The sequence below is a fragment of the Lethenteron reissneri genome, chromosome 12 (assembly GCF_015708825.2).
Source record: "Lethenteron reissneri isolate LAM-NWPU_2019-01 chromosome 12, ASM1570882v1, whole genome shotgun sequence".
Lineage (NCBI taxonomy): Eukaryota > Metazoa > Chordata > Hyperoartia > Petromyzontiformes > Petromyzontidae > Lethenteron > Lethenteron reissneri.
In genome coordinates this window covers 6,853,683-6,871,346 of record NC_083790.1, presented here as the reverse complement: position 1 = coordinate 6,871,346, position 17,664 = coordinate 6,853,683, and positions in this window count along the sequence as shown.

Below are 17,664 nucleotides of genomic sequence, written 5' to 3'. Positions count from 1 at the left end.
TTTTAAAGGGTGCTGAAGCGAAATATGATATCAGTTGTTTTAACATCAGATGCCAAACATTGTCCATATCCCCCCCCCCGCACACCCAAACGCCACCCATCCAAAAACAAAAAACATGGTCGAGAATAATCGTCTCTTTCAACGTAGGCCTGTAAAAAATGCACACTTGGAGCTGTTTTAAAGGATGCTGAATTGTCAGTATGATGTCAGGTATTAAAATCCATGGTTAGCCAAGGGGATAGTTAGACCATAACTTCATTTTGCTGGTCAGTGCGGGACGGTGAAGGGGAGCGGTGGGGTGGCTCAGGAACGGTTCATGAGTATTGCTCGCCGTCGATGTTAACTGTGGTCAGGAAGCAAACTCAGATCGCCGGGTTCATCGCAACAGTCTGCTGACCACTGCGCCAATGGCTCGCCTGCCCCAACTTAAAACACGTAATAATTCCATTGGAAAAAAATATATATATATAAAGAGAATGCAGCTGCATAAGTTTTCCTGTGGAAAGTGTACACCCCCAAAATGCTCTGAAAATCATTATTGCATATGAAGTGAAATGTCAAAACTTGTGCGAAGCTGAAATATGACGCAGCTGGGTTTTGCCGGTCAAAGGGATAAACCGCAGTTGCAGCTCATTGATTTTTGAAATACATTTAGGACACTGAAAAACGTGAACATTCAGAACTCACATAAACCACACTGCTTGAAAACGAACTCATTGCACCTGCAAGTTTGAAAATGTTAAAAAAAGCAGTACTGTATATGCTTAAAGCATCTGTGATTCAAATGGTGCGTGCGTGCGTGCCACTATTCCATGAATGATCACATTAAACAAACATAACGCGCACATCGGGAAGAACCACCGAATTGTATTTTACGACAGCTTTGCATAGTCATGGATGTAAAACTAGAATTACATTGAATGCAATGCATTCGTTAAGCGGAGGTATGATGCGGTGTTTTTTATAGGTTTGCTTTTATCACAACATCCGTCCCATTTCCAACAAAAATCAGAAAGAGAAATTACCTCCCCTAACGTAATATTTCAATAGCTAATTTCTAAGCAATTACAACATCCGATTCTCTAGTCCACTGCGCGTCACCCCAGTAACGTATACAATTAATGTCTGGATTTGATTTTAATAGCGTGTTCCCCACATTCAATTTGGCAATTGTATAAACTCGATTACTGAGCACATTATTCAAGCGTGTTGGTATGACATTATATAAAGAGGCCTCCTCGTGTTGTTGTTTTCAAAATGACACTACTGATGGAATAATGTTTTTATTTTCCTAAAATAAAAAAACCCATTAAAGTTGTTATTTAACCACACATGACATTTGCAATGTTGCACCCTATCGAGCCCATTTTTTTTTATATACACCAATAAATAGAAAATGTCATATAAAAGCATGCAAACCTTTAAAATAATTACAATGTATTTATCAAAACAAAATATATATTTTTTAAACCAGGTCGCAGTGTTTTGCCCTAAACGCAATCAGCTGTGCTGGGGCGGTTAGGGGGTTATTTATTTATTTACACGTCTAATGAATTAAATGAGAAGGCTTTTGGCCAGACAGATGAAGACATCTGGTAAGAGGAGGATGGGATTTTTGTGTTTGGGGGGGGGGGGGGAGCGCGGATTGCGTTACGGCTCTGGACCTGGCTCCCGCCCTTGACAACGAAGCTTCGTCATATGGCTAGCAATCAATAGCAGGAAATTGAGGCCTGTAACCCTGAGAAAATCCCAACACACATTTATCACTTTCTTAAATTAAACCACCAAGCCCAGCGTTATACAGTGCAGCCGGCGGTATTTATACCGAAACAGGAGATTCTAAGAAAATCCCCGTCGACCTTTCTATTAAATGCATCGGCAACGGGCTTTATCTCGACAGAAACTTTATAAACTCTGCTCCAATGAAATTAGTGGGTCAGATCAATCTCCCTGAAGCAATAACTTTACTGTTTACTTACTGGGAAACTCGTTTCTCTCTCATCAAATCGCAGGCCAGGATTATACGGCGGTCAGTGGAAATGAGTTTTTTCATGGAAATGGTTTTTCTGTCAGCAGCGATCAATATAGCCTGTGACTGGCAGCCGCAATAACACCCAGTGAGTGAGAGATCAGCATAGAGACCCGCAGAAGGGGGTATGGAGGCAAAGGGAAAGGCTTGGTTGCTGTGTGTTCAGTATAAAGGAAAGAAATGAAAATATTGCAAAGAGTTACACATTGCACGCAGCAATGTACTGCAGGTGTCCAAAGACAGGCAAGCACGGATACACATTACTTTAATAATAAGAAAGTTCAGCAGACCTGTAAGACAGCAGAAAGCATTTTGGAAGAGCTCTCCAAAAATGAAAGTCAGCGAGATGGAAACTGAAGATGAAAGAGGCAATAATGTTTGCTTGCACAGTTGTACATTCAATCACGGAGCTTCCAAAATGTTATTATTTCTTGCCGAAATAGCAGTTTTCATTTTGATTTTTCTAAAGATAACCGAAGTTAATATTGCTAGGAAAATTCATTTTAAAATTGGGGGAAAGGGCGTCATTCTTTTGAAGACGTAAAAAAAAACGGGCTCATACACAAAAATACTTTTTAGCGAAATTAACAAAAGAACTGTTAAAAGTACAAGCCTTGCCTATAACACCATCCAGCAGTTCCTCCAGAGGGCTTTCTCTCCACGTGGGCCCAAAAGTATTTCAAAAAGGTGTTTATTGTAAATTACAGTTTGCAGTGGGGGGGGGGGGGGGGGCAGAGGAAAGAGGCAAAAAAACCGACGATTCTGTTCCCGGAGTAACAACCTCCAGCCCCACTCGAGGGACCCCTGTCAACGCAGCAATTTTCTCGCTCCCGCTTCCAGGCACCGAGGGACGGCAGCCATGTGGACCGTAAATCTCGCTTTAGCACCCCTCTCCATTACGGCCGGCAGGAGGCCGCCCGACAGAAAATAGAGTCCAAACTCTGCTCATTCGCACTCGCTCACGCACGCACGCACGCGTAGAGCGCAGCCAGACCGCACACCACACTGCCATCGTCGGAAACAACGCCGTGCAAAGCCTCTCTCAGCTGCTGCTGCTGCTGCACCGATACCAGCAGCTCTACCACCACCACCACGAACACAACCATCATCAGCGTCACCAGCAGCAGCAATACCACCAGTTCTACATTCCCACCACAAACACACCAGCAGCAGCAGCACCACCAGTGCCGCTACCACCACGATCATCACCGCAACCACCACGATCATCACCGCAATCATCTCCACTATCGCGGCTGCCAACACCGCCACCGCCACCACCCCTGCATTGCTCGCAACCACCGACGCTGTTGCAGCCGTCACCACCAGCACCAAAGCCACCACCAGCACCACCGCCACTACCAGCTCTACCTTCGACCGCCTTTGACCTTGCTACGACCACCGATGTGGCTGAAGCTCCCGTTGTTCCGAGTGTGGCGCGTATTGGGGTGGTCGGGCGGACAAATGTAATTTCATTGAAATTAAACATTCTTATTCTTGGGTTTGTGCATTTATTAGTATAACGTTTCAGAACTATAATATCACGCAATTGTTTTCATTAGTATGTTAACTCTGTAATTGTATGCATTGTTTTGCGACTATTATTTTCTGTTCATTTTCAGTTTCTGTGGATTACGTATATATATATCCGTACCTGTCCTCATAAACCAGAGATCACTTTATCTAAATATGCATTTGTGATTTTTTTTAAAATAACTACATTATTATAATTACCAAGAAAATCCTTAATAGGTTGGGAATTCGGAGAGAGATTATAAATAAAATAATGTGTGGCTCTGTAAACATGCAGTGTGTAAAAATAGCTTTGCTCATTGCCAAATGTTAGAATACAAACACTTTAAAACAAGTCTGCATTTGCTTGACTTATTGGAATGACCTTTATATTTTAAAAAAATATATATTGCTTTATAGTGCATATTATTAAATACCATGAACATAGGTAAAAATATTGTTTTAATGTGTAAATCAATATTCTCCCCGTACGAATTTACATTGTAGTAGTCAGTGGATTTTTTTTTTAGTTTTTCAATTTAAAATCCTGTGATAAATAACCTACTCTGGGAACTACAAACATTACAATTTTTTTCAATTAAATACAGAAAGGTTCGTAAATTTTTAAAGTATTTTTCCCATTTTGTTTTTATATTTAAATTATTTTAATTGATTTACCAAAAAACACTGCTATGTCATTGGTCTCACATACCTCCTAGGAACTTTAAGATTAAAAGGTTATTACAGGAAATCCAATTTCACCAAGCAGCTGTCAAACCCGGAGACTTCAAATGCTATAGTAATATTCTAAGACCTCATACTTTAATATCCATAATCTGCCTAGCCAGACTAACTTCATTTCCAGTCGCTTTTATCACTCATGTAATATCTTTCTCTGTAGAAACACACAAATATAAATTTTAAATCACAACCCTGGCATGACGCATATGTGATTAGTGTGGAAAATGCTGCCTTCATCTGGATACTGATTTATTAAGCAAAGATTTCCTTCGAATTATTTATAACTGCCTTTGATCATCATTGACCATAACACATTTTACGCTACGTAGAATTGTAAATTTAAAAGAGGGGGGGAAACTCCATTGCTTATACCTCATTCAAGGCACAGTTTTGTGTACCCATAAAGCAAACCCAAGTGGTGTTAACACCTTTATTGTATCATTGCAAAAAAAAAGCTGTAAGTGGGAAAGATTTAGCTGAGCTGCATATGTAATACGGTGGGGTGGTTTTTTTTCCTTTCTTTTTCGCAAATCCAACGTGAAGCCACCCGTTTGTCACAACCGAGAAGGTTTGTATTTATTTGCAGCCGTCCATAACGGCGTGGCTTGAAAGGAAATACGCCAAAAGAGCTGTACGATCCCCCTGTACGTGCGTGGTGGGGACAGAGAGACGGGTGGATGAGGTGGTGGGGGGGGGGGAGAGAGAAACTAGCCGGTGGGCTGCCTCACGCTGAGAGTAATATTACAAGTGTAAGTAGAACCTGCAAGGGCCCCCCTCCTGCTTTATTACAGCGAGCTCCCTTGAAAGTAGTTTATGATTGGAACAAACAGCCGCCTCTCCGGCCTTGTATCTGTGTAATCGACACAGGTAATATTGCCGCCTCGGGCTTGGACTCCGAATGTAATTTTCCCCGTGCCGGAGAGCTGCAGAGCGATGGCCGGTAATACAGAGTGGGAATATTAAAAATTAATCTCACTCTATTACGGAGCCTCGCCGGCTCTCCTGACAAGCTAATAACTTGCCCCTGCCTGCTGTATTACCGCCGCGCCGAGAACGCTTGTCTCTACGCAATAGAGCTCAGGGGTAAACAGCGTGGGTAAATCCAAAACAAATGCAAAGCAAATGCGAGGCAAATACGGGGCGGTGTTTACTGAGTTTAAATTCAGAGTTTAAGCACACAGTTATCATGCAGCAATCACTGGGATATTAGCTAAGTAAACGAAAGAGGGGTACAAAAAAAAAACCCGAAGAACAGATAAGTGCCGAACACAGAAAGATAAATAATATTGAGCCAGACTGAATAAATACACAGAGACGTTTCTTATACACCGTGTGTGTGATGCTTCAGGTGTGGGACGAGGTAATGTGTTGGTCAGCGCGCTGCGCTATGAACCCGGCCACCCAGCTCGATACCTGCTCACGGGAAGATTTTGCAGTTTTTTTCCTGAATTTTTCTGTTTGCACTTTAAGATGTTTTTTTGTTCATGTTTTTTGTTTGTTGCGGTTGCACCCGATTCAAGAGCCGAATGGTTCACAGGGCTATACCAAATCAATGAAACTGAAACTGGCAACACCAGTGACGATTATTTCAACCGATCCTGGGCCGCCCCTAGGTCCACTCAGCCTCAAATGAGTACCTGGTGCGGTGTGTAGTTAACATTGCAACTGGGAAAACAAAGGCTGGTCACCCACCCCCTCGTGTACCGTGCCGGCCTTCATAGGTGCTCGCTTACAGCACTTGCCCCAACAGTCTGTTAAGGCTACACAGGGGATCTTTGTCTTTGATGTTTCAGGTGGGTGAGTTTTGTTGCAGATGTGCCGGTGTGAATGTGTTGTTGTTGCACACGATTTTTTTAATGTGACAAAATTCAAAATACCTACATCTTTTGATTACTCATTTGGAAATACGTTACAAAGGTTTGTTTGTTAATTATTTGCTTAAAAAGGACAATTTCAAACTAACATAGGACATCATCAGAACTTGTTTATCAGGGTAAATATAAACTCTATTGGCACAACCAAATTGCCAATATGATTGCACAATTTTATTGCAAAAAAACAATCACCATTTTATGGAGTAATAACAATATTCTCTACGGCTACTCGCCTAAAGGATTACGTGATTTGATTTAATGTATGCGGATTAAGGTGGATTGGCGACATGAATCAGCATGTACAATAACACAATTGTACATTGAGCATACAGACAAAACATTCTTAGAAAGGCATTAATGATTGCAGTGATGAATTATTATTATATATAAAAAATATTTTTAATTACTACCAATATTCAGATAGTCTATTAAAAACATATGTCATGCAACACGTAGCCAGTCATTTTAAACACATTAGAATACTGTACGTGTACAATTTGCCGCATAAAAACAATGACTGCAAGCGATGCAATTAAAGTGACTGCCTCGCCATTAATCACGGAGCTGAATGTCAGCACAGGACGCTTTAAATTCATAGAGACGTGCAAGTCAAACATTGCATGCCATCACCAAACATGCATATGCACGTTAGGCGATCCATTGGTAACAAACGAAACTGTTCACGGTAGTTATGTAACAGCCGTACGCAAACATGATGAGTTTAATTTTCATCCTTTTGCCAATCCACTGCCAGATGAAGGCCTCCCTATGCCTTTGGGTCGGACAGGTAACTTCAGCTTGAAGTTAGTTATCCACACACTGCAGGTAGGTAACTACAGCTTGAAGTTGGTTATCCTCACACTACAGGGAGGTAACTACAGCTTGAAGTTAGTTATCCTCACACTACAGGTAGGTAACTACAGCTTGACGTTGGTTATCCTCACACCGCAGGGAGGTAACTTCAGCTTGAAGTTAGTTATCTTCACACTACAGGTAGGTAACTACATCTTGAAGTTGGTTATCCAAACACCACAGGAAGGTAACTACAGCTTGAAGTTGGTTATCCACACACTACAGGAAGGTAACTACAGCTTGAAGTTAGTTACCCTCACACTACAGGTAGGTAACTACAGCTTGAAGTTGGTTATCCTCACACTACAGGTAGGTAACTACAGCTTGAAGTTAGTTATCCTACCACTACAGGAAGGTAACTACAGCTTGAAGTTAGTTATCCACACACTACAGGTAGGTAACTACAGCTTGAAGTTAGTTATCCACACACTACAGGAAGGTAACTACAGCTTGAAGTTAGTTATCCTCACACTACAGGAAGGTAACTACAGCTTGAAGTTGGTTATCCTCACACTGCAGGAAGGTAACTACAGCTTGAAGTTGGTTATCCACACACTACAGGAAGGTAACTACAGCTTGAAGTTGGTTATCCTCACACTGCAGGATGGTAACTACAGCTTGAAGTTGGTTATCCACACACTACAGGTAGGTAACTACAGCTTGAAGTTGGTTATCCACACACTGCAGGTAGGTAACTACAGCTTGAAGTTGGTTATCCTCACACTGCAGGAAGGTAACTACAGCTTGAAGTTGGTTATCCACACACCACAGGTAGGTAACTACAGCTTGAAGTTGGTTATCCACACACTACAGGAAGGTAACTACAGCTTGAAGTTGGTTATCCTCACACTACAGGTAGGTAACTACAGCTTGAAGTTGGTTATCCACACACTACAGGTAGGTAACTACAGCTTGAAGTTGGTTATCCACACACTACAGGAAGGTAACTACAGTTTGAAGTTGGTTATCCACACACTGCAGGTAGCTAACTACAGCTTGAAGTTAGTTATCCTCACACTACAGGAAGGTAACTACAGCTTGAAGTTGGTTATCCACACACTACAGGTAGGTAACTACAGCTTGAAGTTGGTTATCCACACACTACAGGAAGGTAACTACAACTTGAAGTTAGTTATCCTCACACTACAGGAAGGTAACTACAGCTTGAAGTTGGTTATCCACACACTACAGGTAGGTAACTACAGCTTGAAATTAGTTATCCTCACACTACAGGAAGGTAACTACAGCTTGAAGTTGGTTATCCACACACTACAGGTAGGTAACTACAGCTTGAAGTTGGTTATCCACACACTACAGGTAGGTAACTACAGCTTGAAGTTGGTTATCCACACACTACAGGAAGGTAACTACAGCTTGAAGTTGGTTATCCACACACTACAGGAAGGTAACTACAGCTTGAAGTTGGTTATCCACACACTACAGGTAGGTAACTACAGCTTGAAGTTGGTTATCCTCACACTACAGGTAGGTAACTACAGCTTGAAGTTGGTTATCCACACACTGCAGGAAGGTAACTATAGCTTGAAGTTGGTTATCCACACACTGCAGGAAGGTAACTACAGCTTGAAGTTAGTTATCCACACACTACAGGAAGGTAACTACAGCTTGAAGTTGGTTATCCACACACTACAGGAAGGTAACTACAGCTTGAAGTTGGTTATCCACACACTACAGGAAGGTAACTACAGCTTGAAGTTGGTTATCCACACACTACAGGAAGGTAACTACAGCTTGAAGTTGGTTATCCACACACTGCAGGAAGGTAACTACAGCTTGAAGTTGGTTATCCACACACTGCAGGAAGGTAACTACAGCTTGAAGTTAGTTATCCACACACTACAGGAAGGTAACTACAGCTTGAAGTTGGTTATCCACACACTACAGGTAGGTAACTACAGCTTGAAGTTAGTTATCCACACACTACAGGAAGGTAACTACAGCTTGAAGTTGGTTATCCACACACTACAGGAAGGTAACTACAGCTTGAAGTTGGTTATCCACACACTGCAGGAAGGTAACTACAGCTTGAAGTTGGTTATCCACACACTGCAGGAAGGTAACTACAGCTTGAAGTTAGTTATCCACACACTACAGGAAGGTAACTACAGCTTGAAGTTGGTTATCCACACACTACAGGTAGGTAACTACAGCTTGAAGTTGGTTATCCACACACTACAGGAAGGTAACTACAGCTTGAAGTTGGTTATCCACACACTACAGGTAGGTAACTACAGCTTGAAGTTGGTTATCCACACACTGCAGGAAGGTAACTACAGCTTGAAGTTGGTTATCCACACACTGCAGGAAGGTAACTACAGCTTGAAGTTGGTTATCCACACACTACAGGTAGGTAACTACAGCTTGAAGTTGGTTATCCTCACACTGCAGGAAGGTAACTACAGCTTGAAGTTAGTTATCCACACACTGCAGGAAGGTAACTACAGCTTGAAGTTGGTTATCCACACACTACAGGTAGGTAACTACAGCTTGAAGTTGGTTATCCACACACTGCAGCAAGGTAACTACAGCTTGAAGTTGGTTATCCTCACACTACAGGTAGGTAACTACAGTTTGAAGTTGGTTATCCTCACACTACAGAAAGGTAACTACAGCTTGAAGTTAGTTATCCTCACACTACAGGTAGGTAACTACAGCTTGAAGTTGGTTATCCTCACACTGCAGGAAGGTAACTACAGCTTGAAGTTGGTTATCCACACACTACAGGTAGGTAACTACAGCTTGAAGTTAGTTATCCACACACTACAGGAAGGTAACTACAGTTTGAAGTTGGTTATCCTCACACTGCAGGATGGTAACTACAGCTTGAAGTTGGTTTTCCACACACTGCAGGTAGGTAACTACAGCTTGAAGTTGGTTATCCTCACACTGCATGATGGTAACTACAGCTTGAAGTTGGTTATCCACACACTGCAGGTAGGTAACTACAGCTTGAAGTTAGTTATCCTCACACTACAGGTAGGTAACTACAGCTGGAAATTGGTTATCCACACACTGCAGGTAGGTAACTACAGCTTGAAGTTGGTTATCCTCACACTACAGGTAGGTAACTACAGCTTGAAGTTGGTTATCCACACACTGCAGGTAGGTAACTACAGCTTGAAGTTAGTTATCCTCACACTACAGGTAGGCAACTACAGCTGGAAGTTGGTTATCCACACACTGCAGCAAGGTAACTACAGCTTGAAGTTGGTTATCCTCACACTGCAGAAAGGTAACTACAGCTTGAAGTTGGTTATCCACACACCACAGGAAGGTAACTACAGCTTGAAGTTGGTTATCCTCACACCACAGGAAGGTAACTACAGCTTGAAGTTGGTTATCCACACACCACAGGAAGGTAACTACAGCTTGAAGTTGGTTATCCTCACACCACAGGAAGGTAACTACAGCTTGAAGTTGGTTATCCTCACGCATTTCAAGCACATTTTGTAAAACACGTTAACCTTACAAACTTTTACACGTCAGAACAATCCAGCTGGCATTTAATGTATTGATATATTTGATGTTGCACAAATACCAGTTAATGTATTTTCTTGTCATCAGTCAAAGATTTGTTTTTTTCTCTCCCGTTTACCGGAGCACGGGGAGTAGCAGAAACTAACATTAATTGTAGTGTGAATGTCTCATTAGACAAACGGTGCATTGTGTACATTCGCAAATTGCCATGCACTCACATAGCCACGTGTAATAATACCGAACACCGATTGTATGTCATTTAAGAACCCAAATTAGGGTTGACACATTTCATTTCCTGTTCACTTTTTTCCCCTACGCACGAGGAAATAACTTGAATTGTTAAACATCTGTAAATTTTGGATGTAATGAACCTCTAATGTTACAAGTAAAAAAAAATACCGATTAAAATCGCTGGGATTAAACGGCACGAAATGTGGGTCTTTTCTCAAACGTGTATAATGATTTTTTAAATATAAATTTGAGTCAAGTTGACCGGTGGTTGGACAACACTTTGAATTTCACTCCGTTGGACATGTTGATACTTGGATCGTAAAAAAAGGGGTTTCTTTCAGATATCTTTCGTCTTCAAATAGTTAATTACATTCCAGTGAAATGGAAGAAACCCCACCTAGACTTTTTTTTAATAGATCTCCTTTTCAAGAATATCACGTTGAAATGTGAACGCAGAAGCACACACACCACACGTACATTGCACACACCTTCAGAGAATGTGAGTTTTATAGATGGAGGCAATTATTATTATTGGCACAGTTGTATAATCCGTGTTTGGAGACGGCAAACTTCACGAGGTACATTATCTAGAATTAATAAGCACCACTTAAAAAATGTTCTGGCTTGCCAAGAAAACACATTTCAAGAAACCGAAACAGACCATGTGTGATTCAATTCAACCAAGCTGAGCTCATTATGTAAAATAAAGTAGGTATCTTGCTAAGTGTAGAAAATAGAATGTTGATTTTTTTTTAAATACAACAAACCCTATATTTCCAGATCTGGACCAGAGTCTGCAATCCCTCGGAAAAAATGGGCTCATCTATCCAAAAGGCTTGAGGGATCTCGCCGTGATTTTACTTCCTATATCTGTGCACTCCTGCCCTCTGCTGACTCTCATGTTTAAGTAAGCTCCCTCCAGTAACTAATGTCAAATGTACACAATTACCAAATAGCCTCGTTACATCATCCTGCGGGGTATAATTCACGTATGGGGGGGGGGGATACAAAGCGATTGGAAACGACAGCGAGTGTATTGGATAAATTGGTGCTCACTAAAAGCAACCAAGCATTTTGTTGCTGCTGCTGTTGCTGCTGTTGCTGCTGTTGTTGTATGACGCGCACCGCCCTCAATCGGCGACTGTCAGGCTCACAGCTTTGCTCATCTCACGGTGAGGACAAATCACACAGTTCTCTCTTGCAAGCAGGCATTTGCCCACACAGACTGACTTACTCATCTTCGCTCCCTGCGGAGTATAAGGCCACAAACAAGCCCACGCCATGCTGAGCAGTCTTTAGCAGCTTGTGCCCACACAGACGCAATAACACAATGACTAGGAGACCCCCCTCTGGCAGCATGGCGAGAAACTGCTTTGGCAAGTGGTGTTGGCAAGCATCAATTCATACCGGTATAGAACTAAACTATACTAAACTGTGTTTTTATTTTACGAGGTAAGGCCCACTGAGCTATATAGTGCTTGACTTCAAGCGTTCGTGACTGCAGGAATACATATTCTATGGATAGATAGAAAAATAATAATAATATCACGACGTTTCGATCGCAACACAAGCAATCGTCTTCAGATGAAAAAAAAAATTTGAACATATATATTTTCACCTGAAAACGATTGGTTGTGTTGCGATCGAAACGTCGTGATATTTTTTATTTTATTTTCAGAAGCGACCTGGCTCTCATAAATGATAGTTCAACGAAGTTGGTCAGTTATAGCAGTGTGACTCATGCTGCCAGCTATGGCTGCAAAGTTTGGTCGTACATGTTATGTATATCGTTTATTGCTAGATTTGAATCACAGTTCCTATGATCAGTGTTACATTGTTTTTATAGCTTTATTTTGGTGATTTTGAAAACGTTTTGGTTTAGCCATATTTGTTTGTTGTAGTACTACAGAGTTAGACTGATAACTTTAATCTAAGTTGTCTTATGGTTGTTATTGTTTGACTTGCATCCCACTGGGATTTTTGCACACAGCATTGATATTCGGTGCTTTTTTTGGAAGACTTTTTCTGTTTTTTCCTGAATTTTTCTGTTGCGCGTAGTCACTTTAAGATGTTCCCTGTTCATGTTTTTGTTTGTTGCGGTTGCACCCGAGTCAAGAGCCGCATGGCTCACAGGGCTATACCTAATAAATGAAATGAAACTTTAAAAAACAACTCTAAACGCACGTTTATGAATGTGGAGGGGAACACCGGAGAACCCGGATAAAAATCCACATAACCGCAGGGAGAGCCAGCAAACTCCAAATATACCGGCTCGAACCGACGACCTCCTGTATACCAGGCGAGGTAGTTAATATCTCTTCCCAGGGCTGGCGTTGATGCCCAATTCCAGGTGCTCATTTTACTCTGAGTAGACCGAAACGTGTTGTAGGAGACAAACTCCCAGCACAGATACCAATGTCCTTCGCAGTCGATGACTGGGAATAGAAACCAGAACACTGGAGCGGCCACTCTCCAGGCGACGCTTCGCACGTACCGCAACACATCGCTTGTGCCAGGCTAGGTGCACCTTGAGGCCACGTAAAGTGTCGAGGCTCGGCGGCAGGAGGTCACGGTGCAGACCCTGGTGTTATGGGTTTACTGACTGAGATGACTGGCATCATGTCCGCACCACTCCGTATAGCCTTAACAGACTGTAGGGGCAAGTGCTGTTAGCAAACACATATCAAGGCCGGCACGGCTAACGAGGGGGTGGGTGGCTAGCACCACGCCCAGCCGCCTTTGTCTCCCCAGTGGCGATGTTTACATACCACACCAGGTACTCATTTGAGGCTGAGCCGATCTAGCAGAGGCCCAGGACCGGTTCAGATAACCGTCACCGGTGTTGGCCGTGAGCGGGAATCGAACTCGGGGTCGCCGGGTTCGTAGCGCAGCGCGCTAACTGCTACACCACCGCTCCCTACACACACACACATGCATGTAATCCTAGTATCGGCACTGCAAAAAAACAAATCTTGAGTAATTACTTTCTTTAAAACATCCTGAGCAACAAGACAACGAGAGTGATATGACAGACAATCTGGTGTGTGTGAGGGCTTACCCCCTCGAGATGTGACCGTGTGGAACCCCCAAGCAATACTGATATAAATGCATTAGCTCTGATAAAAATGTAATTCATTTCATTCCCCCCCCCCCCCCCATAACTTTCCACTCTCCTTTGAGGTCTTTTGTTTACTGGGTGGCTACCACTTGTCCAGAGGAAACAATTATTTTAGCTTGAGATGTCTCTCGTTATGTTAACGGTTATTCCAATCTTGGAATGTTTAAAAATAAACACGAGGGAAACTTAATTTGAGGTTCTTTTTACTGCATAATTAGTCGTTAAATAATTGTATTACTTTAGAGCAGTTTACTAGACATGCCCCCCCCCCCCTCCCACTTTAAACCCTATTAGTTTAGTAGATATGACGTTTATATTGTTCCTAATGCAGGTGTTTTGTTGCCCTGAAATTCGTGTTAAACGAATGTACATTGCTGCAGCAGTTCAGTATATTACTGGGTTAGGGTAATGAAGCATTCATCTCTTAAAGCTCAGTAATGAAAAATAGCGAATACGAATACCGCTAACTTTTAATCTAAACAGCATAAGGGCCTAAATATAATAAACCATTAAGCGTAAAAGAAATGCTTTATAAGGTGCCCATTTATTACTGGCTGATATGCAACACCAAACAAATATGTGCTCATTTTGAGCCCATTTGTTTTCTTGTTTGGCTAATGGATGCATCATATTACAGTCTGCGTTCTGATTAATTATAGCTCAAAAGATAGGCCGATCCAATTTCCCATCAAATGAACTGAACAACCTTATAAATAAATAATTAAACCCCACTCCATCCTAATGCATTTCTGCTGCAGCCTTGCGCATTGTTAGCTGCGCCCATTTAGAATGTGCTATAATGTTGGAACGCTTTTGCTAATGCACTTCAATAAAACGGGTTGCGCAATCTTGTCTATTGAAATTAAAGAGGGGGGGGGGCGTGCGGGGGGGCAAGTGCACAACAAGCATGATAATTAATTAGTGTTGGTCCCACCAAGCCTCGGCAGATTAAAAATGTTCAATTTATTGGTAAATCCTCTTGTTGCTTTGCTTAGTGCACCAAACACAACTGGAGCAACAGCATGCTGGTGTGTTAATTAGATTTTTGCATTTGAAACTAAAACCTTTAATACCGGTGAGATTTGAGCATTTAAAAACAATGTTAATTATTTAGCTCGATGCATTTGTGCTTGCCCGAGTAAAGGGATTTATTTATGTCTCTTTTTTTACTGGGGGGGGGGATGCTGTAAGAATGAATCAAAAAATTATGATTAATGCCAGGTTTCTGCATAAATCAGAAGCAGAATGCGTGGAATTTAAGTAATAAGCAACAGTGTCAAGTACAATTTTGCACGGTGCATTTTTGATGTATGCAATGGGCTTTAAATTTAACAGCATTTGCACAAAAGCGTTATGCACCGAGCACTTTGCCGCTGATGTAAGTAGACACAGAGACCTGAGATAAATGTGGTGGCGCTTACGGGCGGATGTGTATGCAGCTACAATAGCTACTTTGGGTACATGGTCCAGACCTTCCCAGAGACCCTGGCTGACAGAGGAGGTGTTCAGGCTGGCTGAGAAAAAGCGACAGGCCCACTCTCATCCTCTACAGCATCCCACGTCAGAGAATGAGGAGGCTTACCGCAGCCTTCGCTCGGAGGTTCGGAGAGCCGTGAGGCGCTGCAAGGATGGGTGGTGGTCGTGGGTTGCTGAGGAGATGGAGTCTGCCGCAATGGCCCGCGATCACAAATCGCTCTTTAAATTCCATCAAAAAAGTAACCTGCAGCGCCACACCTATCACCATCATTAGGGGATAGAATGGTGATCCAACCTCCGACCCCCAGTAACAGGTTTACAGATTGCCGAGCATTTCTGAGGTCCTGGGGGAGGGGAAATCCCTCAGCCTGGAAAACATCGTGGGACGAAGTGGGGATGACCCAGCTGAGGCTGCGGTGCTTCACATATGGGAAGAAGAAGTCGCCCCCTGTGAGTGGCTGGCTGAGGTGCCATCTGTTGAGGAAGTACTGAAGGCGATCCACAGCCTGAGACCAGGAAAGGCACCGGGCAGAGATGATTGCTGCTCACTCAGAGGAGTTGGAGGCGCTGCTGCTGAACTTGGAGCTTGCCACTAAAAGGTGGTTACTTACCATCAGCCCCACCAAAACTAAGCACCTGCCTGGGTATTTTGAGTGGAGAGTTTCCCATACCTGGGCAGTGTGCTCTTGACTGGCTCTGGTTTGACAGCAGAAGTCTCACTCCGAATCAGTCGAACGGCATTATCTTTTCATGGGTTGCGTAACACTGTGTGGAAGCTACCTGGTCTGTCGCTCCGCACAAAGCTTCAGGTCTTCTCGGCCACAGTCATTCCCTCCATTCTCTTTGCTTGCGAAACGTGGACCCTCCTAATGGAACATCTTCGCCGGTTAGAAATATTTAGGCTGGCCTGCCTACGATCCATCTTGGGTTTAACCAGGCTGGATTGTGTGAGGAGCTCACATATCCTTGAAAGATCTGGACAAAGTCCCATCGGTGAGCTCCTCCGGCAGGCAAGGCTGCGTTGGCTGGGTCATGTAGCCTGCATGCCCAGCCACCGCATGCCTAAACAGCTTTTGTTCGGCCGGATCGAGGGGGCTAAACGGGCGCGGCACGGGCTAGAGAAGAGATGGAGTGATGTGGTGCAGGAGGATGTGGAGCTGAGTGGACTTGCCGAAACCCAGTACCATTGGTGTTAAGATCGGCCTCTGTGGAGGAGGCTCGTGAAGGACGCTGCTACTGGGCAGTTGGAGGCAGTCGCTCTCCAACAACAACAGAGGGGGGAGGAGCGACGCTCACAACAACGAGCGGAGAGCCGGGTGGCTAAAGCTCGCAAGTTGGCACAGTACGGGGCATAGTAGGGAGCAAAGGTGGTGCATCAGCCAGTCATCTCAGTCAGTCGACCCGTGGCACCTGGGTCTGCCCCGTGACCTCCTGCGAGCGGGCGTTCGACACTTCACGTGGCCTCGACGTGCACCTAACCTGGCACAAGCGTCGTGGTATCGTCACCGCCACTTAGTGGCGAATGGCAGTTGTTGTTGTGTGCGCACGCGTGTGTGCGTGCGTGTGCGCGTGTGTGTGTATGTGCGCGTGCGTGTGTGTGTGTATGTGCGCGTGCGTGTGTGTGTGTATGTGCGCGTGCGTGTGTGTGTGTATGTGCGCGTGCGTGTGTATGTATGTGCGCGTGCGTGCGTGTGTGTATGTGCGCGTGCGTGTGTGTGTGTATGTGCGTGTGCGTGCGTGTGTGTACGTGCGCGCGTGCGTGCGTGCGCGCGTGCGTGCGTGTGTGTCATTGGCGACGTTGAGCGCTGGTTGTTGGTTGCTTGCACGCTGCGACGAGATTGCGGACTGCTGCTTCGCCACATCGCTGATGCAGCAACGCAGCCCGAGAACAGCCCAGGGGTTGAAACGTGGAGAGCCTTTCAGTTCCATTTTTCTTTACACACACCTCAAATTTGAATTACATTGCCATAGTTGCTCGCTGTACATGGCCCTTACATTTGACATGAGGGCGGGGGGGGGACATGAAAAAGCGATGGAGCAGTGGTTAGCGAATTTGGTAACCGGTCGATTCCCAGCGACGGCTATGTTTGTGTGTTGAACTTCTTTCACACCGTACGTAGCCAACCGTGCGAATCGGAGGTGTGGGGAAGGACAACAAACTAAACACAAAGAGCGGTTCTAAAAGAAACGAGTTTTCAATCTCGATTTCAAAGTGCACAGCTGGCTAACAGTCAGGAGAGATATCTGAACCAGGCCCAACACACTCCCTTCACCGACCGAAACTGACCAGCATTGTGAAGCATGGTCAAACAACCCCCATGATTGACACGGACGCG